Source organism: Passer domesticus, chromosome 1 (genome assembly GCF_036417665.1).
Source record: "Passer domesticus isolate bPasDom1 chromosome 1, bPasDom1.hap1, whole genome shotgun sequence".
Taxonomy (NCBI): domain Eukaryota; kingdom Metazoa; phylum Chordata; class Aves; order Passeriformes; family Passeridae; genus Passer; species Passer domesticus.
In genome coordinates, this window is record NC_087474.1 from 132106397 (window position 1) to 132133358 (window position 26962).

Genomic DNA, 26962 nt, shown 5'->3' on the forward strand with positions numbered 1-26962 from the left:
ATGACCTTACTTTGAAACATTGGGGCTCATTGTCCTCCCCTGCCTCAGGGCAGACTGAGGATAGGACAGAGTTTGGCACAGCTGAAGAAAACGCTTGTGTGAACATGCTCACAGCTTAAAAGCAATCAGGATTAAGAACCATTTGTTTGTTAGGGATTCCTTGAAACTGCATTTTTCAGAAAAAAATAAGTCACTCGAATCCAAACCCTTTGTTCAATGCAGGGTCAATTCAAGAAAGTTGCTGTGATATTTTTCCTTATCTGTGGTAAATAATTTAGCTCATCTCCTTTCATATATACACATATACATGTGTGTATATATATATATATATATATAGGTAATTAAGGGGAAAAAATCTAGCCAGAATAGATTCACATAACAGTGAAGTAGAAAGCCAGTCAATCCAGTCAACATCCAGCTTTCTTACATTTTTTTTTCATCAAGCAAAAGTAAACAGAACATGGCATTTTTCCCTGCACAGTGCTGTTACAGTTACAGAAAGACCTTCTTTGGATTGAAGACTTAACTAACAAATAAAAACAGTGTTCACTGGTCATCGTGGTGTTGCTTGTGTTGAATAAAAAGGGATACTTACCATGCACTGCATACATACTGCATGTTAAGGGGCTGACTCCAGTCAGATGTGCACAGAACCAGAGATTGTGGATTTCCACAACCTCTCTGGGCAATACAGCATTCTACAGCCTCCCCCTTAAACTGTCACTTCATACAATCTCAGTGACCTGAGGCAGCCCAGATACTGAAGAACATGCCAAAAGGAGGGACTGGAAAGGCAATGAAGTGTTAAGTTTGATTTTAAGTTCTGTGGTGTAACCTAGAACCAGACATTTCAAAATATCAAGATGCTGGATTTAAATAAATCTGCTGCAAGCTGCTGTACTTATATTCCATTTCAACATATCCTGAAAACACTGAAATTCTGCCACCAACTCCAATAGGGACAGAAAATGTCACTATTAGAGCCTCTTTGTCTCTCTAATGCCACTATGAATGTTGGGAGGGGGGTCATTTCTATAAAATCCATTGAAAATTTCACTACAGGAGAGAGAGGGATTGTTTGAATTTGTCCAAACTGTAATGCAGGGGGAAACCAAAATGTCAACTTGCAATGCTTCAAATCTATCCTTGAAATAACAGTCTCTGAGGTCATATTTGCAATTCTCTTTATTAGGACAACTCTGCATTATAAAATAGTATTCATTCATTGCTAATGGTATAACCCTTGAGATTCTTGAACTAACTTCATTTATGTCAGAGATGTTCCAAAAATACTGAACTAATACAAAATAAGAGATGTCCCAATGGTTTTCACCTTAACATTATCTATTTTGTTATTTACTCTAATACCATTATTCTAACATAGCACAATTTATAATAAAACATTTTAAGAACAGTTGAAATTTTTTAAATTTTGTCAACAACATTTGTCTGTGGAAGTAGATGGAAAGAAGTTGTAATTGTGAAGTTTTTCCTTTCTTCTATCATATAGACTTTGCCATCTTGTATCACTGGTTTTGTAACATTTTTCATAGCATACTTATCTTCAAGAAGGCAAGAAACATGTTTCTGATTTAATCATAATATGGCAACAGAGAGCAGGGGCACATCAATATAGAACCTTGCAAATGTAAAATAAATGTATTTCTCATGCTCAGAACACAGGAATGAAGCCAAAAAGAAAATAAATCTTCAGAAGTTAGAAGTTTTCTTCCAGTAAGTATTTTAGAGTGGTGGATTTGGCAGTACCTGAGTTCCCAAATTAAAGGGACAACCTGAGTTTCTCTCACTTGGTCCCAAATCTGCCTTCAGCCCAGAGAAGTGAGAACCTGACCCTACCTGACACAGTGCCCTTGAACTCCTCTAAGACTGCAGGTCTGAAGGATCACCTCTGGGAGGAAGCTGTATCCTTGCTGTCAAGCAAAAGATGCTCATACCAAAGGGCAATCAGTCAGGCATAAAACACACAGGGGGAAAATTATGAGGGTAAGGTGACAGGTGAGAAAACCTTTGGGATACAGGCACTGGTAAAAAGCCTAAAGGAAAAAGCTATACATAGTTAAGAGAAGGAAAGAACACTGTTCTTGTGAGTGAGATCAGTGAACAAACTGTGTACCATCTGCAATGCAGAGATACAAATAACTCACAGAAAAAATATCCTGGTCTAAGGAATAAGCTTCTGAACAGATTCTGTAAGCACAGTTTTATCACTTGTGAACAGGAATTTGCAAGGCTGAAATAGTAATCTTCTGTTTAGTACAAAGGGGAATAACAGCTAGGAAGGGTGGCAGTGCTGGTGCTGTCTGTGGTCTGGCTGGCTACAGGAGCATTGCTGGGTGGTGTTGAAGAGACAGCCACATCTGCCCTCCTCAGCAGGAGGAAAGCCATGGCCGTGTGGATCCCTGCACATTTAGTTAGCAGAGGCAAAATGAACAGCTTCAGGCTGGATCTCTGAAACATCACAGGAAAGTCACTGTGTACTACAGTTCAGGACCAAATTAAAAGCCACACAGGCAAGGGAAGAAAATGTTCTGTTGAAGCAAATGTTAAAACATACAAATATATTTCACCTGGCAGCCTGTCACATTTCACTGAAGTAATTGAGTGGGCAAGTGAGTTCACAGCACAAGCTGAAAGGATGCCTACCTTGATATCTGATTTGATGGCAATAGTAGAGGCTGGATGAGGTTACAGATCCTTGCAGAGAGACTGCAGGCACACTTATTTCTCACATTTTTATCCTAGAGAGAAAAACAAAAGCAAACATTCAGGAAACTGAGTGAGAGATGAAAGACATGGAAGTTAAAGCCTTGAGGTAGCAGATCAACCTCTGAACAAGAACTGAACAGCTGCACATATGCTTTACACAGAGCCAAATCTAGAGTGAAGAAGAAAATTAGGGGAAATGGCCTGTATTTTTTAGTGGAAGTTTGTTGGACTGCAAATAGCATTTGAGGATAATGCATAACAGATGGTAACTTAATGGGAAGGGAGACAGAAAGCAATTTACAGTATATAAACTCTTCTGTGAAATAGCAGGGCAAAAGAAAGTGCTAAAGGGATTAGGGATAACCAGCAAATGGTAGAGAAAGTGAAGGAGCTGTGGCCTGCTTGAAATAAATGAGAACCTGCATGTGTTGGCTGTGTTCTGGGCAAAAGATAAAGAGACATAGATATTCACTGAAAATAACAAGAAAAGGGGGAAAAGGGACAGAGAACATTAGTACTAGTGTAAAGTTAATGTACAGAAGACCAGTAAAACCTTAAGTGAAGGAGTGTTTGTAGGAGTGCTCCACTGTCCTGCATCTAAACTCCAACAAAGGAAATACTAGAAATTAGAAGAACTATATAGGACACACTAGGAGTTAAAGAAAAGGAATGAAATCTTCTGTTGCTTTCAAATAACCAGTGCAGAGGAGGTAATAAGAGAAGGATAGTACCATACTGTCTTCTGTAGCCTCCCTTCATCTGCCCCTTGATACAACAGTCTTTTAACTGTTGGGCATACACAGAACATGAACACCACCATTACTGTGGTGCTTGGAGCATTAGGCCATGCTTTACTCACTATAGAGTCATCAGACCAGGACCTCCATTAACTTTACTTGTAGATGCTGTTATAGGATTCAGAGTGCCCCTGATGCAGGAATGATTGGCATCTGACTCCATTGATTCAGAGTGCTGAACAATTGCTTTATTCAACTATACTATATTACATTAATACTAAATTATATTAAAAACATACTCTACTATACTATACTAAATTACATACTAAAGAAAACTCGTGATTGTCTCTCGACAGTCAGGACACAGCTTTTTCCAGTTGCCTAAGGAAACAAAACAATCCTCAGCAGAATGCCATTGACAAATCACTTCAGGTAAACAATCTTCCTAACACATTCCACATGTGCAATACCAATAAGAGCAGAGAATAGAGATAAGAATTTTCACTTTCTCTGAAGTTCCTCACAGTGATTGTGCCTGCCTGCTCTCTATGAACACAGCTGCGGCCACATCCTGTGTCTCGAGGGAAAAGGAGAAAGACCTCAAATCATGGTCTCTAATTTCCCAGCAAGGTGCCCTTAGCACAGAGACATAAGTTAGACTTAGGTAGGGACTCCTGCTATTAGGGCTTCTCTGTCTTTGTGAATACTTGAATTCATATTTACCTGGGCCAGGGAGAGCAACCATTTGTTAAGGCATTAAGTTAGGAGTGAGCATTAGCAAGTGAGCATTTGAATATTAAATACCCCAGAAATGGGGTAACCTTGCTGAAGAATTAAGCTCTAATAAGTGAAAGTGTAAGTAGGAGTTCTGAGATGAAGTGAGCAGTGCTGATGCCTGAAAACTGCAGAGGATACCTAAGTACCTCTAAGCTAGAGTAACAGTGTCCAACCATAACCATCTCTGTCCCCAAAATCCACAACTGAGCAACATCTAGGCTCTATATGTAACACACGAGGAGAATGTGTTGGGACACAAAGCTGGGAGGAGTGGCTGATACCCAGAGTGCTGTGCTGTCCTTCAGAAGGTCCTCAACAGATTGGAGAGAGATGGGCAGAGATGAACCATCTGAAATTCATCAAAGGCAAACGCATGGTCCTGCACCTGGGGAGGAAAAACCCCAAGAACCAATACAGGCTGGGAGCTGACCTGCTGCAAAACTCTATAGAGAGTGACCTGGGGGTCCTGGTGGACAACAAGCTATCCATGAACTGCCAATGGTATCCTGGGGCACATTAGGAAAAGCTTTGCCAGCAGGTCACAGGAGGTGATCCTGCCGCTCTACTCAGCCCTAGTGAGGCCACATCTGGAGTGCTGTGTCCAGTTTTGGGCTCCTCAGGGCAAGAGAGACATGGAGCTTCTGGGGCAGGTCCAGCAGAGGGCTACAAAGATGGATAAGGGACTGAATTATTTTTCGTGTGAGGTTGAGTGAGCTGTGCCTGCTCAGTCTTGAGAAGAGATGACTGAGAAGGGACCTCATCAATGTCTGTCAGTATCTGAAAGGAGGGTGCCAAGAGGATGGAGCCAGGCCCTGCTCAGTGGTGCCAAGCAATAGGACAAGAGGCAACAAGCAGAAACTGAGGCACAAGAATTTCTACCTGAATATGGGGAAGATCTTTACTGTGCAAGTGACTGAGCACTGGAACAGATTGCCGATAAAGTGCAATGTGGAGCCTCCCTCACTGGAGGCATCCAAGAGCTGTCTGGACACAATCCTGTGCTGTGTGCTCTAGGATGACACTCCTTGTGCAGGGAGGTTGGATCTTTGTGGTCCCTTGTGACCTGACCCATCCCGTGATTCTGTGAATTATGTAGCATCTACAGAACCCAGCCTGTGGAGACAACAGACAGCGTAGCTGACAGACTTTACCAAGGGAAGGACAATTTTTAAGTATTGCATCTTGGTGTGTATCTCACCCAGGCTGAAACAGCAGCAACTTGAATCCAGGGCCTACATCTCTGATTCTTTCCTGAAGTACTGTTTTTTTCAGGCCACAAAGGAAGGAGAACATGAAACTCATTTTTTAATTCAGAGTCTAGAGATTAAGAATGTTAATTATGATGTGGTAGCCTGCCTCACCTTCCTTTCTGCAAGACAGCATTTCAAAAGTCTGGAGAAGTATGGATACTATGAAAAAGGAAATGGATACAACACAAAATCCTTGTGGAAAAGTGGCCAGTTTTACTTAACATTTAAAAATCAAAGTAAATATCTGAGAGGCTATTTATTGGCAAAGCAAAACATGACAATTAAAATTACTTTAAAAGCAGCTAGGATCATGAAGTTGTAGTCAAGCTGAAAACACAAAAAAAATGGAAAAAAAGGCATTTCATAAATTCATAAATTCTTTATGTCTGTAATTAAGAATATCTTCCTGCATCTGTTGTATTCTATTCAGCTGAATGTAGAAAGAAACTAGTAAGCCCCAGCATGTGTTGATGTGTAACTCATATATTTTAATGGGTCTGTAGTCACTTCACTGCATCTACAAATGCTAATAGCAAGTAATATTGTGATAATGAGGTAGTGCAAACACATTAAAGGCCATACAGACCTATAACAACAAAGCCTTGAGAATTACACAATTGAGATTAATGATGTCCTATGGATTCTCCTAAAATCTAGATCTAGCTTGTCCCTATTAAAGCACTAAATACTAATAGTACAGCAGTTTGAGTTACAGTGACAGTCTAAAAATTACCAAAAAGTGTTTTTTTATTGAAAGATCTAATTCTCAATACTGACTTATAACTATTCACATGGATACTGAAAACTTTTACAAAGATTTTTTTCTCCTTTGACTCTGCAATTGGCAGCCAAAGAGATTAAGATTATCCCACTTTGTCACAGAATCAGAGAATCACAAAATATACTGAGTTGGAAGGGGCCCTCAAGGGTCATCAAACCCAGCTCCTGGCCCTGCCCAGAACATCCTCAAGAGTCACACCATGTGCCTGAGAGCATTTTCCAAACACTTCTTGAATTCTGCCAGGCTTGGTGCTGTGACCACTTCCCTCGGGAGCCTGTTGCAGTGCCCAAACATCCTCTGGGTGAAGAATCTTTTTCTAATATCCAAACTAAACCTCCCCTGACACAGCTTCAGGCCATTTCCTCTGGTCCTGTCACTGTTAAACACAGAGAAGAGGTCAGTGCCTGCACCTCCTCCTCATGAGCATCTTCAGTAGAATTGTTGTGAGTCATGGATGCACAGTCACCATTAATGTCGTAATCCACCCTGCTGAAACTTTGCAAATACTGGAGATGAGCTGGAACAATGGATGAAAATAAAGTACAGTTTGTAACTGACAATAAGCTAAAAAAAAAAGTATTTAAGCAGTTTGCTTCTATATGTCAGCAGTAAAAGTAGCTCAGCTGCTGAAAAGCAATGCTTCAGAGAGGTTGGGATTCACAGTGAGAAATGCATCTCAATTTACTACCAAAAGTCAAGACTTACTATTAAATGCCATCAAATACATTATGTAGTTTTTTAACCTGAAGCAGGCCTCTCGTGCTGTAGCGTGGCAATTTAGCTTATAAGATTGTGGACCCATTGTAGAAAAAGTCTTGTATCTTTATATAGATATAAATAGATTTATAATAGAAAATGAGGTTCTACCAACTTATGATGAAAGTGTCTTCAAGACACTTATGTCAGGAAATTTATGTAGCAAAACTGTGGAATTTTCTCAAAATGGATGAAAGCATAAATAAGATAAAGACTTCCAGACTGTTTTATCTGATGATATTTAAAGTTAACTGAAAGTTGACTTCTAATAACAAATGAAAACTTACACCTCATTTGATCATAAACATGTGCCCACTGTTCATCTCTCTACAAGATATAGGAGACCAGAAGTGCTGGTGGAGGCTGTGTTTACCACGGGCCAGCTGGAGGCTGGACAGCCTGGCATAAACAAGCTGAGGAAGGGCCACTTCTCTGGGAGAGTGGCCTCCACTTGCCTTTGTTTATTGTGTCCTGCAAACCTGAGGACTCAGAGACTGATATCTAACCCCATTACCTGTTTCTCTTAGAGGTAATTATTCCCATTTTTCCTCAATCACTATGTTATGTTTTGCTGTATTTCATTTTGCTCAATGTCAGATAATGTTTTAGGCTTTTGGACCTAAAATTCTTTGCTTACAAAGAAGGGATCATGGTTGCCTTGCATGGTCTTCTTGGACAAATAATTAGTTGGCCTACATTACCTTTCTGTATAGCAGAGTACTTGAGAAAAAAATTACTGTGACACAAAAATGGAATAATGAAGTATTTATATTAATCTTCTTTTATGTTTTGCAGAGGCAAATAATATCTTATAGACTTGCATAACAATCAGCAAATAAAACTGGCAGATCGCGAATGCAGAGAGATTTCCCATTCATGCCATAAGTGGTTTATGACAGTAATATATTATTGATGCTCTGTCTACCCGTAAGATTCAGATACTCTAAAAACAGCTGAGCCCAAATGTCCCATAGGTAATTTTCCTACTGTACACAGTGTCCTTGTCAGGCTTTCTGAAATACTGGCTGACCAGCAAAATGGTAGAATAAAAGTATGTGTAGAGTGTAAATCAATCACATTCCTCTCCAATTTCATGAAAGAGTTAAAATTTAAAATTTTTTTAGCTATGCCATTTCTCCAGCCTGAGTGTACCTTCTTCTGAGGTTTTCCAGAATTTGTCCTATTGCTTAGATGTCTCCATATGCTGCAAAAAAAACCTCCACACATCTAGTATTCTCTCTGCTTCTTTCCTTCCCTTCCACCAAGCCCCATCATAGCCATTTCTAATTTGTTGCCTTGGGCTGATGACAATTACCACATAAGAAATGATGTCCTAGTGTACAAATTTCAGAGCAGAGCAGATTGCTGAAGCACTGGTGTGAGACTGCTGCTTGAATTCCCTAATGTTCAAGCACCCCTGTGTGCTGCACGCAGACTTGCTGAGCAAGGAGGGCACAGTGGTGTTGAGGAGAGGGATGGGAGCACTGGCAGCAGGTGGGAAGGGGGGAGGTCTGTCTCTGCCCTCTTCCTCTGCCTGTCCCACAAGCCACAGCTGCTGCCCCAGCCTTGCTGATTCAGCTGCACTGCAGCAGCAGCCTTCTCCTGGATGAAGAGCAGGCTCTGTACCCTGTCTCAGATGGCCACACAGAAACCAGCAGTAAGAAATGGGGAATACTTCAGGAAATTACTTCCCATCTCAGCATCCAAGCCACCACAGATGAAATTTTCTGAAGAGGATATCTGAGGTCTCAGATACAATCTATGTTGTTTGGCCTGTCCTGTTCCTGCATTAAAAGGCTTTCACCACCTTCAATTGTAACTTTAGGACACACGAGCCACACAAGCATTGTATTGTATTTTTACTATGCAAAGTCTTCAATCTGAAGTTATGTAAGCAGAAGTAAAAAGGTTATACAAGTTATAAATTGTAGATTACATGCATTTCAGTAGGCTTGGGCAAGATGGTTATGTTGAATTATACTAAAAATTTTATGATAGTGTAATTCTTCATCAACAAAAAAGAACTACTTTGAATACAATCTGATTCAATGCAAAAATTCAATAAGAAAATGGAGAGTATTATAAGAGCCAAGGCTCACTGCCACCAAAACATCAAATATAAGCTCAGCCCATGCTGGATATTTTAAGGAGGGTGAATGTGTACTTTTACTATGGGAATAAAGTATGCACAAACTAGTGGTGAAGAACAATAACTGTTAGAAAGAGATGATGGATGACTGCATAGGTGTTAACAGCAAACAGAAAAAACCTACAAAAAAACCTACCAAAAAACCCTAAGAAGCAACCAAGCAAATCTGGCTTGAGTTAGGTATGGTTTAACACACCTTAAATATACTTAAAAGTAACAAATAGGCATTCCTCACTGAAGGGTGATGAATCTAGTAACTTTCTCAAGGAGCTAGAACATCCTCCATAGTATTCAACAAGTGCCTGCCGGGGTTGAGTGGACAGCTGGTCCTGCACTAATGAAGGAAAACATAACTGTTTTCCAGGGTTTTCTTGTGACCTTGAAAGCTTTTAGTGTTCAATAGGATCTTGAGATACATACATACCTGGAACCTCAGGCTGACACTTCCCAGTAACACAACTTCCTAAAAAATCAGTAGTAAACTATTTCTCAAGAAGTACTTTTAAATTTTATCTGTGCTTACATTTATTTTTCACATGCTTTTGAGTTTTAAAAGTTATTCTTTAAAAAAATAATCAGCTTTGAAATAAATCTGTCATGACTGAATTCAGAAATCAAAATAGCCTAAATAAATTTGTACCCTTCCCTGTCTGTTAGTGAGACTATTTTCTTTGAAGAACTTCTCAATGCTTATATATCCCACTTAAGATTTGTTTGAAGAATAACTCCTATAATGTTTTCTTTTTCTTTCTATATGAAATTATTGTGAGAACTTAGGTTGGATCTAAATCATAATCACAGAATTGGTATAAATTATTTTACTAGCTTCAACCAAAATACAAGCTTTTGTGTATGAATTTCTTTTGTCATTCTTTGGCAATATTTTGAAGAAAATTCTGTGAAAGGATTGTCTAAGGACTTTTTCCATAGTTAACATGAAAGGAAATTAAAAAGTTATTACACAAATGCAAAAACTGTAAAACTGTAAACGTTTTATCGCCTGTAGCGTTGAACATAAAATGATATGGTTCACTGTGTAAGAAGTAAATTCTCTGTAAGTAAGAATTTAAGGCATTCTGTGGATGAATTTACATAAGGATTTTAGGTTCAACTGGTGCATTTTTAAGCAAATTGGCTTATAACAAAATAGGATTTGATGGCAAAAGCTGTATTCCTCTTGGCAGAAAATTAATTCAAAAAACATAACACAGGTACCTAATTGACTCCAGATGCTAATTTAGTCCCTCTAAAATAAAGCCCCTAAAGCATATTTTAAGTGGATATATGCAGAAATCAAAATTTTCACATTACAGAACCATTCCTACTGCCATGGACTAATAATTGATGAAGGCATAACAAAAGCAGGAGCCATTTGTTTTGGTAACTTAAAATAAAATGGTGTCCTTCATTATCTGCAAATCAAATTATTTCTGAGATAGTTTTTTAATTTGTCAGTTGCTGTAGTGTCCACACTCATGTCCCATTTCTCTCTTTCCAGACTGAGAGGTCTGAGTTTTTCACTGAAGAGCTGTGTGCTGGTGAAGCCTGGCAGCCAGGCCAGGAGGGAACACCTGGGGCACCAGGACTGCAGCCTGCAGGTTGTGCTCTCAGGCAGCCATTTTCCAGGGCCTTGGGAATTTGCTTTTCAAGGGGCATGGAAAATCTGCCTTGGAGAAATGGGACAAATCTGGTACAAATTGTAATGATTCTTGCTAACCCTATGTTAGTTTCCATAAGGAATTTCTTTACTTGAGCTTTAAGGGGAGAAATGGGATGATTGTGCCTATATGAGAGGCTCCTATGCTTTCACAAGAGATCTGAGCAAAAAAAGGATCCCATCTTAAGTGCATATAAATTAATTTGTGCTTCCTGGACAAGAGGTAGGGAGGGGGATAAATTATCCTGTGAAACACAGAACGGGACAATTAGCATTATGAAGATGTGGTAGGTAGCTCACAACTAGACCACTGCAATAGATAAACAGAAGCTCTTTGAGGAAGACAGGCTGTGAAGATGAGACCTGTGGGATTGCTACAGGTTGCACAAGTAATAAGGGAACAAGTTTAATAACTTGAAGGATCCTCTCAGCTGAATGCTCTGGTTATCATGGGAGACTCTAATCACTCCAACATCTGCTAGGAGAGCAAAAAAGCAGGGCATAAATGATGATTATTTTGTTTAGCTGTGAGACAGACTGACAGAGAAGTTCTGCAGATCCTGTTACTCATAAACAACGAAAAACTCATTCTCCAACCAATGACATTCATTGGGAGCTCTGTCTACAGTGACCGTAAGGTGAATTTAAGAACCTAGGGAAATAAAGAAGACAAGCAGAAAAGACACCAGGTTTCAGGGGGACAACCTTGGCTGCTTCAGGACTTTAGTAGGCAAGATGCTTTAAGAGGCTGTCTGAAAGGTCAAAGGAAGCAAGAGATAGATTGCCATGGACAGTCTCCTCAAGATTGTCTGACTAAGAGTCTGACTGGCAGTTTTTGCAGGAGGCCATCATGGCTCAACAGATTACTCTTGAGCCTGATAGCAGAGAGAAAGCTTATGGAAATGGAATAGAAAACCAAGGATGAATATGAAAATAATTATCTGGGGAGGAACAAAGAGCAAAGAAGAGGCTCAGGTGCTAGTGTCTCCTTTGCCCTAATCCTTATTGGCATAGTATGTTCTTCATGGAGAAAGAAGTACTTATCCACTTGAGGGGGCAATCAAATTGATGACCACATTTTTCAGCTGGATACACACAACTCCATGGGATCAAATGCTGAGGCATCTCAGAGATGACACAGCAAAGCTGTGGTCTGTTAGGCTTAGAAAAGGTGTGATGACTTGGTAGTTTTCCAGTAACTGGGAAAACAAAGCAAACACTATTCCCATATTTGAAAAATGCAAGGAAAATATGGGAAAATACAGGCAGGTCAGCCTCAGCTCTATCCCTAGACAGACTATGGATGATGTTTGTGTGTCCTGAGACACAAAAATAAAAGCAAAACAAGGTAAACCAGAGGGCAGATGATGACTGAACACCCTGATTGACTTCTGTCATAGCTAATTCACTGCAAGAGAGGACAGGAATATGTTCTGTGGTACCTCTGAAATGGCTGGGTTTTAAGTGCTAATAGTCAATGTGAGGTCTGAATGCCTAATTGGGTACTTTATAAGATGTGTGGAAGACATGCCTGGACTGCTGGACTCAGAGAGCTGTGGCTGATGGCAGTCAGTTACAAGTGCTTGTCTACATGTCTCAGTATCTTCAGGAGCAATCCTGTTTGATATCTTCATCATGTCCCCTGTACAGTCCCCAGGTTTATAGATGTTACAGAACTGGGATGGACGGAATAATTGTCGTTATTGATATATTTGAAGAGAAAGGCTGTCATTCACAGGGAGCTTGACAGGAGCATCCTGAACTTCAGCAAAGATGAACACAAGGTCCTGCACTGTTAACAATCAGCATCAGATGCCTAGGGACAGTGCTGCAAGTCCTGATGGGCAACAAATTGAACATGTTCCACTGCACCCCTTTGGCATCAATGGCTACTTGCACATTTGCATAGCAAAAGCATAACTGAGAGCTTGAGGGATGTGTTTATTATGTGTTGTTATGTGTTTATCCTGCTCAGCACTGGAGAGATTCCACCTGAAATGCCATGTCCAGGTTTGTGCTATCCCAGGCAGACAAGACAACATGGTCAACAGGTTGGAAGGAGTCCAGGAGTGGACAACAGGCTGGAGTGGAAGACCAAGAGGATGGGTAGATGTTGGAGAGCACAAAATGCAAGGAGATGCTGAGGGAACAGAGATTGTTCAGTCAAGAGCAGAGAAGTCTTCCTCTTGCTCTATTCCACCGTCAAAACGGGACAGAATGGAAGATGAACTTATTTTCAGATATGTGCAGGGAATCAAGAAAAGGGAATGGCTGCACATTGTAAACATAAGATATTCCTGGAGGCTTATTCTGTGATGTGAGAACCTCAGGGAAAATTGCCCAGAGAGGTTTATGAACCTCTACCCTTGCAAATTTCAAACTGTGACTTGGTGAGGCCCTGTGTACCCTGAACCAACTCTGAAGTTTTCCTTGCATTGAGTGGGGAGTTGGAGTGCATGGGCTCCAGAGTCCCTTCCCACAAACATTTCCAATGGTCCTGTGCTTCTTCTGAATCAGAACAGTCCTGTTTTCTAGCTGATTATTGTAACATTTTGAAAGTGTGGGGTATTTTCACTGTGAAGGGTAAGAAAGTTGTTCTTACTTTTTTTATTAAATAGATATTGGATTATTGTGTGAAGTAGGAACACTTTTGTATACATTGAACTTAATGTGGACCATAAAATTGCTTCATCTCCACATCTTTAAAATATAGGCAACATGTTATGCATCTCCAGAAAACCATGTGGACATTATGACAAAAAGTCTCCCTAATAAACCTGACCCATGTTTTAAATAATAGGAGTTTTTAAGCCTTTTTGTGCTTGAAATCAGATTTTTTTTACTTCATGAAAAACTTAGAAATTATTTTCCTGTGTAGATAGAAAAATCAATGTTACTGCCTCTCTGTGATATTCTAAATCAAAAATCTTCCTCCTTATATAAGAAAATGGCATAGTAAATCAGTACTGTCCTGAAGCTGGATACATTCTTGTTTACCAAGAGCTTTTCTGTTCACTGGCTACTCTGTATCCAAAAAGCCATAACACATGAAATTTAGATTCCAACTTTGACCTTGAGAAATGATTGTCTTGGTTTTAAATTTGTGAAATCTCTACTTCTATTGAATTTGTATGAAGACATTTTTGGGGTTGTAGAGGGTTGTTTTTGTAAACCTTTTAAATATTCTATTTCAGATGTCTGGGAAACATACTTGATTTTTAAGTTCAGGCAGCCTATTTTGTACTTGAGAAATCATTCTTTGCTACAACCAAAAGGTAAAAGAGTTGGAGCTTCCTTCACATTACTGAAAGCTTGTATGAATGACCATTTTAAATGAATAGTCACTTTTTCTACAGTCACAGAAAGTGGCCTTGTGAAACACATATTCTTTCCTGCCTGTGTTTCATTTTATTAATGTTTGGCAAAGGATATTATATTTGTGTAGTGTAGGTTTAAAGCATGCTTTTATAACTGTAGTATTATTACCTTTTACCCTCTACGGTGAACATTTGTGAAAAAAAAATCCACCTCAGCAGGAATTTCTGAGAGCTGATGAGTAAATAGATGATGTTCCAGGAGAGCACTGGGAATGGGGCTTGTGGTTAACCACCATCCTGTTGGATGCAATGATGCTGCTACTTTTGTATATTGCCGTGTATGCCCCCTATATGCACGGCAATTTTTTCACAAATTCTTAAATATTTTTATGGACTATAAATTCATTAATGAAATATTCAGACTTCAAGTTTGGGGACAGACATGCAATTAATGGAGTGAAGAAAATAATTAATGGGGTTCTGTGCCTTGTTTTCAGATGCTGAGATAGGATATTTGCCAGGAGTTCCCTGGCCACGTGAGAGACAAGTTGAAAATAATTTTCAATATCCTGCTAACAGCTCTTTTCCATCTGATGCCAACAGATGCCTTGGGTAACTTTCTACCAACTAAAGATTTATCTTGGGAAAAGTTCTTGCTAAAAAAATCCCAAGCATGTAAAGCTTGTCAGGAAAGAAGGTGGGGGAAGCAGAGAGAAGTTGAGTACCAGAGGCCAAAGCTGAGTAGAAGCTGTTGCATGGAGGAAGCTCCGTAATGGATCCCTGCACCAGGAGAAGATGTTGAGATCGCTCAGATTTCAACAGAGTCAATGGAGATAAGGTGTGCTGGCAGCATCACTGCAAGCATCTGCTGTAGAGTAGAGGAACTTCCTCACAGAAAGGGTGTCAAAGATTGGAGTGGGCTCCCCAGGGAGGTGGTGGAGTCATCATCCCTGGAGGTGTTTAACAAAGACTGGGTGTGGCACTCAATGTCCTGGTCTTGACCAGGTGGTGTTTGGTCCTAGGCTGGGCTCAATGGTCTCAGAGGTCTTTTTCAACCTGCCTGATTTTGTGATTCTGTAAAAGGCTTTACATTGCTCGCTGCACAAGGAAAACTCAGAAAAAGCTTACAGCCCTACATGGAAATACATGTTTTTTTCACTACAGTTAGACACCTCTTCTTATTTAGAGGTAGAACAATTCTTCTCTTTGTGGCACTGAAAATTTACAGTGATTTACTCATTATCTCTGTGAGTAAGGTGTTTCTTATGTTTAGAGAGTATTTTCCTTTAAATGAAATCTGAATTTTGTTATCAGAAAAATTACCTTTACTAATCATTAAGTACTAAACTCAGTGGAATTAAGACCTTGCAGACATTCCAGCTGGTATTTTATCCATTTTATATTTCAAGCAAAGAGGAGAAACCTGTATAGTTTGAGAAATCATTCCTCTTGCTTGATCAATAGCTTATATGAAACTTTCCAACAGGCAGAAAATTCTTGAAGTATAATTCTTCAACACAGTTAATCTCCCAAATTAAACTCCACCTATGTGCAGATGTATCATCCTCTGGAGCACTATTTATCACAATAAAACTTAAATATAGGCTTGGCTTACAACAGGCCCATAAATTGAACTGTCTGTTAGATGCTTTATGCCCCATTGGTTATGAACCTGTTCACAATCTTGCCCATAATTACTAAAATGTATTGCTTGCAATTTTTGCTGAATTTTTGTATTTAAAATATTAAGTGCTTGATCTACATGTAACTTGGAGAAGAATTTAAATGCATCTTATCTTGAGAGAATTCTTAATAAATTGTTTCTATTTATTTCAAACAAAATCAGAATGTCTTCTGCTCCCTAACCTCTGATAAAAGTACCTGTGGATCACTATTATGAAAGACTGGAATTTCCACCAGTCATTTTGGCCAGTATTGTATATTTTGTGTTCTATCTTGTGTCTCCATTAGACATTTTCTCTGAAAATAACATGAGGGTAACAAGCTTTTAAAAACCTTAGGCTGAAATGAAACGTTATGGTTGATATATTTGTACTGTCATATTAGTTTGGGTTTGAGCTCACCCTTGAAACTGAAGTCTCTACATAATCCTCCTTCAGATTTTAACCATGCAGCCCCTCAACTGGAATTCCATATTCCAGTTGAATATGGAATGGGAAGGGAGGTAAATGAATATGAATGGGAAGAGGTAAATGCACCATGGGTGCTGGCTCTCCTGTCCATACAGGCATGCAAGCAGCTCAGGGCACGGTGAATAGGAACCCACACTCACATATCTAAAAGAATCCATATTAAAATAAACCCATTGAGACCTGGTTGTTGAACATGTTGGACATGCCCCTCGTTGTAAGGATCCTTTCCCCAGTACTTGCTAGACTGCCTGTTGTTACGTGAAATATCACAATGACAAATGTCAGCCCACAGGTGTCCGGGAAAACTGCATTGATATGAACATTTATTGTGATCTTACTACTTCTCTAATATTACAGAAAATATTACAGAACTCAATTTTGTGAGGAAGGTGTCACTTTCCATTATAAAAATAATAAAAATACCCATACACTGTAATTTTTGTTGATATTGAACCATGTGGACCATGGCTTTTTGGCTCTCTAAAGAAGCTTTGGAGAATACAGCCTAATGTGTAAAGCAAGTTAGATGCCCCAAGATGCATAGCCCCAAGCTCCTTTGTTCTTGAGTGAACCCCACAACGTTCCTATCCAGCCATCTAAGTATCTGTAAGTCAGAAATCCATTATGAGTCTCTCTGTGAGTCTCTGAAATTCAATGACATCTGGAAATTTGATTGCAGTGTGATCTAGTGGATAAAACCCAGAGCCAGGAGTTTCTGACTCCTCAATGCTTATCTGATTTTGCTGCAAACATATTGCCTATCATTAGGCAAGCTATTTAAATGCCATGCCCTGGTTTGTCATGCTGCACTAATGGGAGCAATAAATACCATGGAACCCTGCTAATTAGAGCACCACGCACTCCTGCTGCTGGTCAGACTGGTGAAAAATTGCTGTACTATAGCTAGAAGCAAATACATATTCAACTGTGCTGCAGATATTTCCAATCAACATTAGTTTCTCCATGTAAGATGAAAGAAAATAAGCCATTGTTTTCAAGTTCTTGTAATAAATATATTTCTTAGGATAATCAGTGCACATAACAAAGAAGTTAATGGTGAGACAAAGTCAATTATGTTTGTAAATAAATAACCAGAACAGTAAGGTTTCTCTGTGCCTGTATTGCTGGGTGTTTTGAAATTTAGCATTGAAATTCTGCAAAAGCAAATTGCATATAATTTTTTATCTAGCATCTATTTTTATGCAAATACCTCAATTAGTATTAGGTCCAGTGAACAGGAACACTTCTAATTACTTCCATGTTGTCATGTGATTTAAAATGAAGTCTTCTGCTTAGTACTAAAGCACTTTTCAAATTATAGCACAGACTGTGTAGCTGTTTTGGCAGCTTGAATATGCTTTACAAACAGGAGTTCCTAGAAACAGGAATTATAAAGGTATCATATGCTGGATATTTGCAACCTAATTGCAAGTGTCAGGAAAGACTGGTTAGGAGATATATCCCTCACTCTCATCCTCAGCATTACATTTACAACTTTTTCCTCTAGCAAGGTAAATGTCCTGCAGATCTAAGACAACTGCTGCTGCTCACAGTAATGAGCTCACCTTTGCCCTCTCTTATTTCCTGCTCACATCAGGTGTTTTACATTTTTGTACTTAGTTTATTAGATTTGTAAGGCAGGGACCATCTCTTGCATTTTGCAGTCTCTAAGTTCAGTGAAGGCTGATGTATTTTACATTCATAAGTCACATTCACTACTCAAACACCATTCATATGTGATAAAGTTCCATATTGGTTAAGTATGACATCAATCAGAGCATACTAATGTAGATTAAATCACAGCTAAGGAGAGGGTTGTTACATCCTAATGTTACAATTTCCTGTATGAATAAAAAACCTCCCATGATTTTTGCATGCAAGAAGGGACAAAAACATTTCTGTTTTGCAGCCAGGACCCCCAGCGTGTATAAGCACATAGTGACAGCAAGGGACAAAGACAGCCTGCTCTGCCCCATTGCTCCTGCTGGGAGGTTGTAGAGTGATACTGGATGGTATGTGTGGGATGCAGAGCTCAGGAACAGCTGTCAGGAGCTGCACCATCCCTCAGCTTTCTCAAGGGTGTTGTCAGGGGACCTCCAGATGATGGAGTTTATCCCCACAGATCTTTTTCAGAGTGGGAGGTAGGCCCTATGTCACTTATGATTAATAGATTTTAAAAAATAAGACAAAAATTACTTTTCTCTCCAAAGCAATGATCAAGATAATTTCTAGAGTGTCAGAGTGCTATTATCATGTAGAATCTCTTTTCCAGCCATCCTAAGGTGTGAGTCTTCTCACTGCATTCTCTAGCATTACCTTTCATTATGGTAGCACAATGAAAACAGTACAGAAGTTGGCAACAGGCTGTCAGCACATTAAGAGAAGGACGGGGGCTTCCAGCCATCTCAGAAGGCCAGCTGCCCATTTAAGTCTGTTTGTGCCTCCTTGAGTGGCACTGCTTGATTCTCAGCTGCACTGGTGCCTGCACATGGATACGGGGTCACTCTCTCCTGCTCCATCCCTCTGGCACCTCCTGTCACACCACCACCATGGAGAGATGGTGTTGGGCTTAGTGTACCTTTTACAAAGAGCTCATCTAGGAAGAAGATTGCAGCTTGAGGCTGGTTTAAAGCTCATGCCAAGATGTCTTTGTTCAATATATTCCATTACTTCTGCTGGAGGCTCCGTCCTCGCCACAGCCTGATGTCCAACATCTCCTCTTAAGCCACTCCCACCCCACTGCAGAACACAAAGGTGCCACAAAGGTAAGGCACTCTGAATTCAGCATTCCTGTGAAATTCTGGGTCCAAATCTGTGAGTTAAACCATCTATAGTCCTGTTGAATTTATGACATTTGAGCCGCTGCATGCAAAACAATCTAATTTTAAATAAATCCAATTAATTATTCAAGATAGTGTAGTATTATTATGCCAATAATTTAACATGTATATTTTTATGCTTTTGTGCTGATATAATTTCTCATATACATCATTTTAGATAACTTATTTTGATTAATTTTAATATAGTCACTAATAGTCACTGTAAGAATAAGGAAATGCAACTAAAGAAAAAGTAGATTAAATTACTATTTAAGGTTACATGAGCTGTATTTTGAGGTAATTTAACTTTCATACATTAATGCTTTATCTATTTAAAATACAAACATTCCTCCATTTGCACTTAGTTTTTAAATCAGATATTTGAATACAGAGGACTGAAATTATCTGTCACTAAAAGACATATAATTACATAAAAATAATTTACAGAGGCTTTATACCATATCAGCTTTCAGGTGGTGAAATTCTCAAAAACTCTCACCTCTGGCCAAGTTAGAGTGTGACTGCAATAAAAGCTGAGTTAAATTCACAATAATACTATGCAGCAATTGCATGCAGTAGGTCCTAAATGTGCTCTACAAGATACCAGTATATATTTTGTTCTTTTATAGCTAATAAGGAGATTTTTATGTTCTTCAGGGTGTAGAAGGTATCAGTAACAAAACAATGTATACAGACATTTTGCCACTCACTGTTTTCACTGATTCAATAAAACAAACAGGCATGAATCAAAAAAAAAATGCTGCCAGGGAAGGATATCCACTGTCTGCTTGGTGAAGTCGGAGGAATGGTTTCTGGCAGAGGTTTTACACAAAGCACTACTGGTTCCAAACAATCCCAAGCTCAACTTGGGTAATAAAACCAGTCAATCCCAATAGGGAATTTAGCTATGGCCATGCTTTTTTAGATGACTCTACAGCCTGTGCATAGCTCTTCTCTTGTCCTCCACTTAAGCAATGACGTGATTGCGTACTAACATGGATGCAGCCATATGGTTCATGGTGAAACACAGGGGAAAATGATCTCATAAACAGAAATTTCAGAAAAATCCTATTCTGCCAACTCTGATTTTATTGTAAGCACCTATTTTATCTAGAACTTTAATTTTTGGAAATAAGTGATTTCATTAGTACCTTCCTATTAAGAAGCATCTTGATGTGTTTGAAGAGCACAGTTCTGTTTTAGTTTTATTTTCTCTTTCATTTTAATTTTTAATCTGTACATGGATATATATATACTAGAAGGGAGGGGCTGCAGAGAGCAGCCTCATACTGCAACCTGAAGTAATTGTAACATCACTTGTTCTGGGAGTCAGTGCCACTCTAAGATGAGTAACATCACTTCACATTGCAAACACTGCACTTTAACCCATGGAAGAGGTTTCCTGTCATGCGGATAAATTTCTGCTTTAGCTTCATATTTTACCAAGTCTCTCCAGCCTAAAGCCACTGTAACTCCTAAGAAAAGCTTCTACTAGATGACAGACACAGAGAAAGGGGCTGAAATGAAAACCAAAGACCTGTCTAGCCTTTGAAAGATCTTCTATCGCTTTAAAAGCCATATTCCAATTTGTCATTTCTTCTGGGCTCTTAAAAAGAAATTTCACTTGAATTCCATTTTTTACCTTAAGGGCAGGATGATTTTGCAGCAAAAACTGCTAGTGAGCTTTTATGTTCTGACTGATAAACAACAGCATATACCAGTGGCCAGTGTATGAGCTTTTTGAGCTTTTACACCCACTGCCAGGAAATTATTTTCAGAACCCTCTCCTGAAGTATTACATAGTAAAAGCTCAAAGGTAAAAAGTGAGCTATCAGTAAGAGCAAGATGTTTCTTATGGAGGCGTATGAATAAGCTTTAAATTGACATATTTCAAATGTTGATGCTTCATGATATGAGAAGTGTGTGAAAAATAAGGTTACTGTTTTAATAATATGTTTTATTGGCTTTTCCTAAAATTATAATAGCAATAAAGATGGATGTTGCAAAGAATCAATTTTAGCCCTGTGTTTTATACTGAACCTTCCTGACATCTGAGCTTCTGCAACATTGGAAACTGACATTATTACTTGTTCAGCGCTATCAAACTGGAAATTTCACCTTATTAAAATGCAGTTGCTATGGAAACACCATAGTTCTGTGATTTTTGCTTGCAGACGGTATAGAAAAAAATCTTAGTATCAATATACAAGTCAATGCATGTCATTTTAAAATACCTTCTTGGTTCTCTGATGCTTTTATATACCAGTAGGAAATGTAAGATGTAGCACTTTATCTTAATGTGCTGGAGGAGTGAAAGACACTTTTCAACAACAATCTTGGGTGTATGCCATAGAGACATAATACCTAGACAGACACACCTAAAATGGCTTTCTTTTTTTTTATTATTAAAGCTAACACTTCTAAAGGCCCAGTTCCTGTCGCTGTTTTATTCATACTTACTTCATTTGAATATTTTCATTTTAATCCTTTGTCCTTGGGGTGTAAAGGCCTCTTTTCTTTCTTGAAAACCCTGAAAAACCTTTCAAATATATACCATGCTATCATCCTTTATGACAAGGAAATACAGAACCTGATAAGATTAGTGCCTAGGATGTACAAAGAAGCACTGAGTAGAGCAGAAAGAAAAGTGCAGGCAACAGTGCAGACTGACCTTTATCCACTTCACCATGTTAGCATCACCTTTTAAATTGGCCCTTTTTGACAGTTTAATTTTCTTATTCTACCTTCTGTCATTTAGGTCAGGAATATATATTCAGCTTATCAAATTCTGGACAGCTAAGAATTATTCACAGCTCTGGCACATTTTCTGGATGTGTAGTATAGCCATGGGATATGAATCAGAGCAAAGGTTTGGTGTCAATAAAATATTCACAGTCTGATCTAAAGTGAATGCCTAACAGCAAAGACCTTTTCTGATGTTGTCTTGTAGCTTCCAGCAATGAAGTTCAGGGTCCTCCAGGATAGATTTTCAGTTCCATAGTTTTTTTCCTAATGTGTGGTTTGGTCAGGTAAGTTTTATGCCAACCAAAAAACCCTTCTGTGCTGCCCAAATTTTGCCTGGGGACTATGTGAAGAACCTCACTGGTTTTGAGTTTGCCATCTGATTATCTCACTTGATACCTTCTAGTTCCCAAATGACAGGAGTCAGTAAGAAATCATTAATTATGTACGTAACCCACCTTCTCCACAAATTCTTGATTTCATAAATCATTACTACATCATTCACAGGTTATTGGTTACAGGCCAGCCACTGCAAGTCCACTCTCCTGTGTCTCACCTTGAAACAGAACTAATGAGAGCTCTCATTTTCAGAGAATACTCATCACTGCATACTAAAGAAACCACTTCATTAAAGTCAGAATAATAACTAAGATTATGGCAGTGGATTGGTACTGAATACAACTGAGTGAAAGGAGAAGCCTCTCAGACCCTACTGCACCTGTACTGGAGTGACAGGCCAGGGTGGGCTCTTCTGTATCAGCCATATGCTTCTGCTGCTTTGGCAAGGTACTGTCAAGTGGGAAAGGCAAGGGGCTTTTTCCAGTGATTCAATTGCTGTGCTTTGGAGCAGTATGGATCCCAATTTGGATTGCTGAGGTACTGACCATTCTGAAGAGGGAAGCTTTGTCAAAAAACCAAGCCTGTACTTAGGATGGTGTGGCTGCACCTCAAATCCCGTGTTCGGTTTTGGGCCCCTCTGTGAAGGAGGGACGTTGAGGTGCTGAAGCCTGTCCAGAGGAGGACAGCAAAACTGGTGAAGGGTTTGGATACAAGTCTTACAAGGAGCTACTGAAGGAGCTGGGCTTGTTCACCCTGAAGAAAAGGAGGCTCAGGGAGGACTGTATCACTCTCTACAACTGCCTGAAAAGGAGGCTGTAGCCAGGTGGGGATTACTTCTCCCAAAGAACAAGCAACGGGATGAGAGGAAATGGCCTCATGTTGTGCAAGGTGAGGTTTCAATCAGATATTAGAAAAGATTTCTCCACTGAAAGGTTGGTCAGGAATAGACTGCCCAGAAAAGTAATGAAATCTCCTGGAAGTGACTGAAAAATGTGTGGATGATGACACTTAGGGACACAGTTTAGTGGTGAACATGGCAGTGCTACATTAACAGTTAGACTCCATCTTAAAAGACATTTCCAACTTAAATGATTCTGTGATTCTGTGACAGTATGTTTGTTCTGTAAACACATCCTGAAGCATTTATAGTCAAAATAGAGGGCACTGTGATCGTATGGTTGAGGTTTATAAAAAGGCAGTGAGCACCATATTGGCAGTTTTTGTGTTGAATAAGTGTAGTTTGGAGGTTATCACTTCTTCCAGAAGTTATCACTGCCTCCTCCTTCTCTTATTAATTGAGGTTTCCCCGCCCTGTTCAGCTGAAACCAGATGGTGACTTGACTGTATTTCAGTTCCCCATAAGCACAACTCTGCCTGCATGATAGTGAGGGCTGGGTGGCTGATGGATGCTTAGAATTGCCCGAGTCCGCTAGGGGAGACATTTCAGTGCAGCAACTTGAACATGCAAATATTTAAATCTGAAGAGAGGATGCACTGAGATATGTCTGGGTAAGATAATGCTGGGACAAAAAGGATTTAGTTGAGCAGGTTTCTGACCCATGCAAAGAACCTTAAAGTGGACAATTAAATGAAAATCCTTGTAATTAAATTAAATTAATTGCCTTTGTATGACTTCATTGCTTGCTGAAGCTCTCCTTCTGCTCTGCATAATTATGTAAGTAAATATCAGTAAATTCACAATTTTAAACTGCCTTGAAAAGACTGCTTTTAATGTGATGCTACTGGTAATTCTATCCTTACATGACACTACTAGAAATACTTTTTCCTCCTTGTAAAGAGAAATTATCAGGAGACTTGTTCTCATTTAACTCCTGCATAGAACTCAACGAATTTCAGTGAACTACGTCAGTTCTTGGAATGACTACATTTTCTTCCTTATTTAATCTTGAGAGGAAAAAAAAGGGAGTTTACGGTGCATTATCTGAGGCCCACTAGCACTCAGGAAGTGAAGCCTCTGGGTGCACAGAACTATCATGTGCCTCAGGTCATTATTATGAAGGAATGTATTTTTCATTTCCAAGAAGTTTGAGTCTGTTAGCTATTCAGTAGAGTTGTAGGTTAAATGTTAATGTTTGGTAAAAGTGGCAGGTGTCCAGACACTTGGTAAGAACAGTGGTCAAACCTAAAAACTCAGAAAAATCAGTCTGCACAGGAGTTTTGGCAAAGCAGTGTTGGAAATGGAAGGTGGTTACTTTCTCCATATTTCACAAGGGCACTGAATCTTTCCAGCCCATTTCTGTATTGCAGCACCCCCCGAAGTATGTATTTGCTCATTCTAAGTTTTTAGGAGAGCAGAAGAAAGACAGAATTCTGTTTGATGGTTTCAGAATATTAGAGGTCTGAAGGGTCCAGCCCTCTGTTAGAGCCAATCCCATGTCGCAGTGGTGGTGGCAGTTCATCTTGGTCTGTGTGTTTGAAACCTTCCTGTAATATCCACACATTTATTCATGGGTTGTTTACACCCAGTTGCTTTTGTGCCAGCATCTTGCACAGCCAGCTGTGTTCTATTTTGAGTTTTAGTTTTTGACATAGAGAGATTACTCAATGGCACCTGGGTAATCTAAGAGCATAAGGACCATTGAATTGCACTCCCATGTCAATAATTTGCAAATTCCTACTCAGACTTCTTCACATTCTTACAGTGTAAACGAGGATCAAATGCAGAGAAAAAATAACCTAAAATTCTACTTGAACAAGTTGCACTTCAAGCTGCTCTCTAGAGAGTGAAGGGAAAGGAGAAAAGAGAGTCCATTATTTGAACAGCAGGCAAGTACATAATGTGATAGAAATGATGATAGTTTTGGGGAGATATTAAAACAGTATCTTTGTGCTGCTACATGATAGGGCTCTAATTGCTAAATTAAATGACACAAATTAAAAATACTTAGTCATTATCATAACTCCAGAAAAATTATTCGAGACTTCAGAAACAGAAATACTTCAGGGATAAAAACACCAGCAAGAAAGGGGGAAAAAAAGTTTGATCTACAAAGAAACCTGAGTTGTTTAAATACTCAAAATAAAAGGTAAGTTTCAATATTTTATTGCAAAAAAAAAATTTTGCTCATCGGTAATGGTAACTCAGTACTATGGTGCAGTAATGAACCAAATTCAGAAGCACTCCTACTCTTGCTACATTATTTCAGTTTGCTGAGGGTGTTCCAAATTCTGCCATGGTTGCATCAATGTATTTTTTACAAGGGATGTTATACCAGATATGAGCAGTATAATATTTGGAAATGTGTTTTCATATGCTTAATTTATTATGCACCAAGGACTTTGTGTCATGAGGAATTCCATTCTGGTTGAGTAGGCTGCTGTAATAGCAATTTGGCATTCTTTTGCTGTCACTCATAACAGCAACTCAGATAATATTCCTATCTTAGAGCTGCTGTCTTTGATAAAAAGAATTAGAAAGATTATTTCTTTTTCTGAAGCACCTCAGGGTATTTGGCCAGGCATACATCAAGTCAACTGCATATGGCTGATATAATGAATTTTAAATTTACTGAAGTTAAAAGTTGATTTCTGATAAATTCTTAAACTTCCAATATTTGTGACCTTTTCAGTACTGTGTAAAAAATTTCCCCTTAAATACAGTAGTTAACAAGCATCTCTGAATTTCTAGAATCATTAAAGAAGCCTAATTTTCAGAGCATGAATATCAGTGGTAACTTCTGAGCACCGAAGAAAAAAATTCTAATGAAAACTGAAGTCAACATCCTGTAACAATACAAAGTGAACTACCTGTAGTAAATGTTTTGTTAATATTCCTGGCTTGCTGTTGCACTCAAAATTTTGTTGTCCCACTTGTGCAAGCTGATAATTTCAGCTTCCTTGCTGTACCATAGTAGGTATAGTTTCTAACCTGCTTGTTTTAGCTCTGAATGGGGTAACTGTAACAACATTACAAAGAAATGGCATTTTCTATGATCAGACAGCCATTATTTTGGGTAATCAAAGAACACAGAAAGAAAATCATAGTGAAATAACAGCTACCTTCATTCTTCCCTGCCTTGACCTAATTTGCTACAAAACTGGGAATAGAAATTGCATCATCCCTAAGTCTTGGCCATTTTGGATACTGTAAAGCAGAAAGCACAGTTTACTCTAAAAGCAAAGAGTGATGACCACATTTACAATGTTAAAGAGAAATTCATCATCTGTCCTACCCAGGTATGCTTTGTTAAAACTTCACAAGTATCAATTTTCACTTAGTAGCCATAGTCCCCTTACTCCAGCCTCACAATCACTTCTAACAGTTGTTTTGTGACTTTATCTTTAGAAAACCAATGCCTTTGAAGTGGGCTTTTGAATCTGTAGTAAGAAAAATTACACCAGCCAGACAGGTTATAGAATGTGATAAAGATAGCATAATAATCAAGCTGAAATAATGCTAAAATATCACATTCTCAAATTTAAAAGTTTGGGTATCTTAGAATTACTTTTAAATTTCACAGCAAATGTCTGCCCATTGTTATTTCTGCCTGTATGCTATATGCACTTGTTATAAGGGAACACTAGAAAAATCTACATTCAGTGTAAAAAAATCTAAGACAACATATCTGGAGCTCAGAGCAAGGTTTGTCTTCCTCCAAGAGCCTGGTTAGTCTGCTAAATTCTTTCTTGTGCTCCACTGAGTTGATGAGGGGCTTAGGATGCACCTGTGACACTTCACAGCTCTCCAGGACATCCATATGGCAGATGTGGCACAAGATTTGGGCATACTCTTGTCCC

At 39.0% G+C, this 26962-nt stretch overlaps 1 long non-coding RNA gene across 2 annotated transcripts in view; it reads right to left on the minus strand.

Moving 5' to 3' along the window:
- The window catches only part of LOC135281242 (uncharacterized), a 210084-nt gene that overhangs the window by 35987 nt on the left and 147135 nt on the right, over nucleotides 1-26962 (minus strand). For both annotated transcript variants that reach the window (XR_010347950.1, XR_010347951.1), the window contains exon 3: nucleotides 2665-2759. This is a non-coding gene — a long non-coding RNA (uncharacterized LOC135281242). The remainder of the gene's footprint in view (nucleotides 1-2664; nucleotides 2760-26962) is intronic.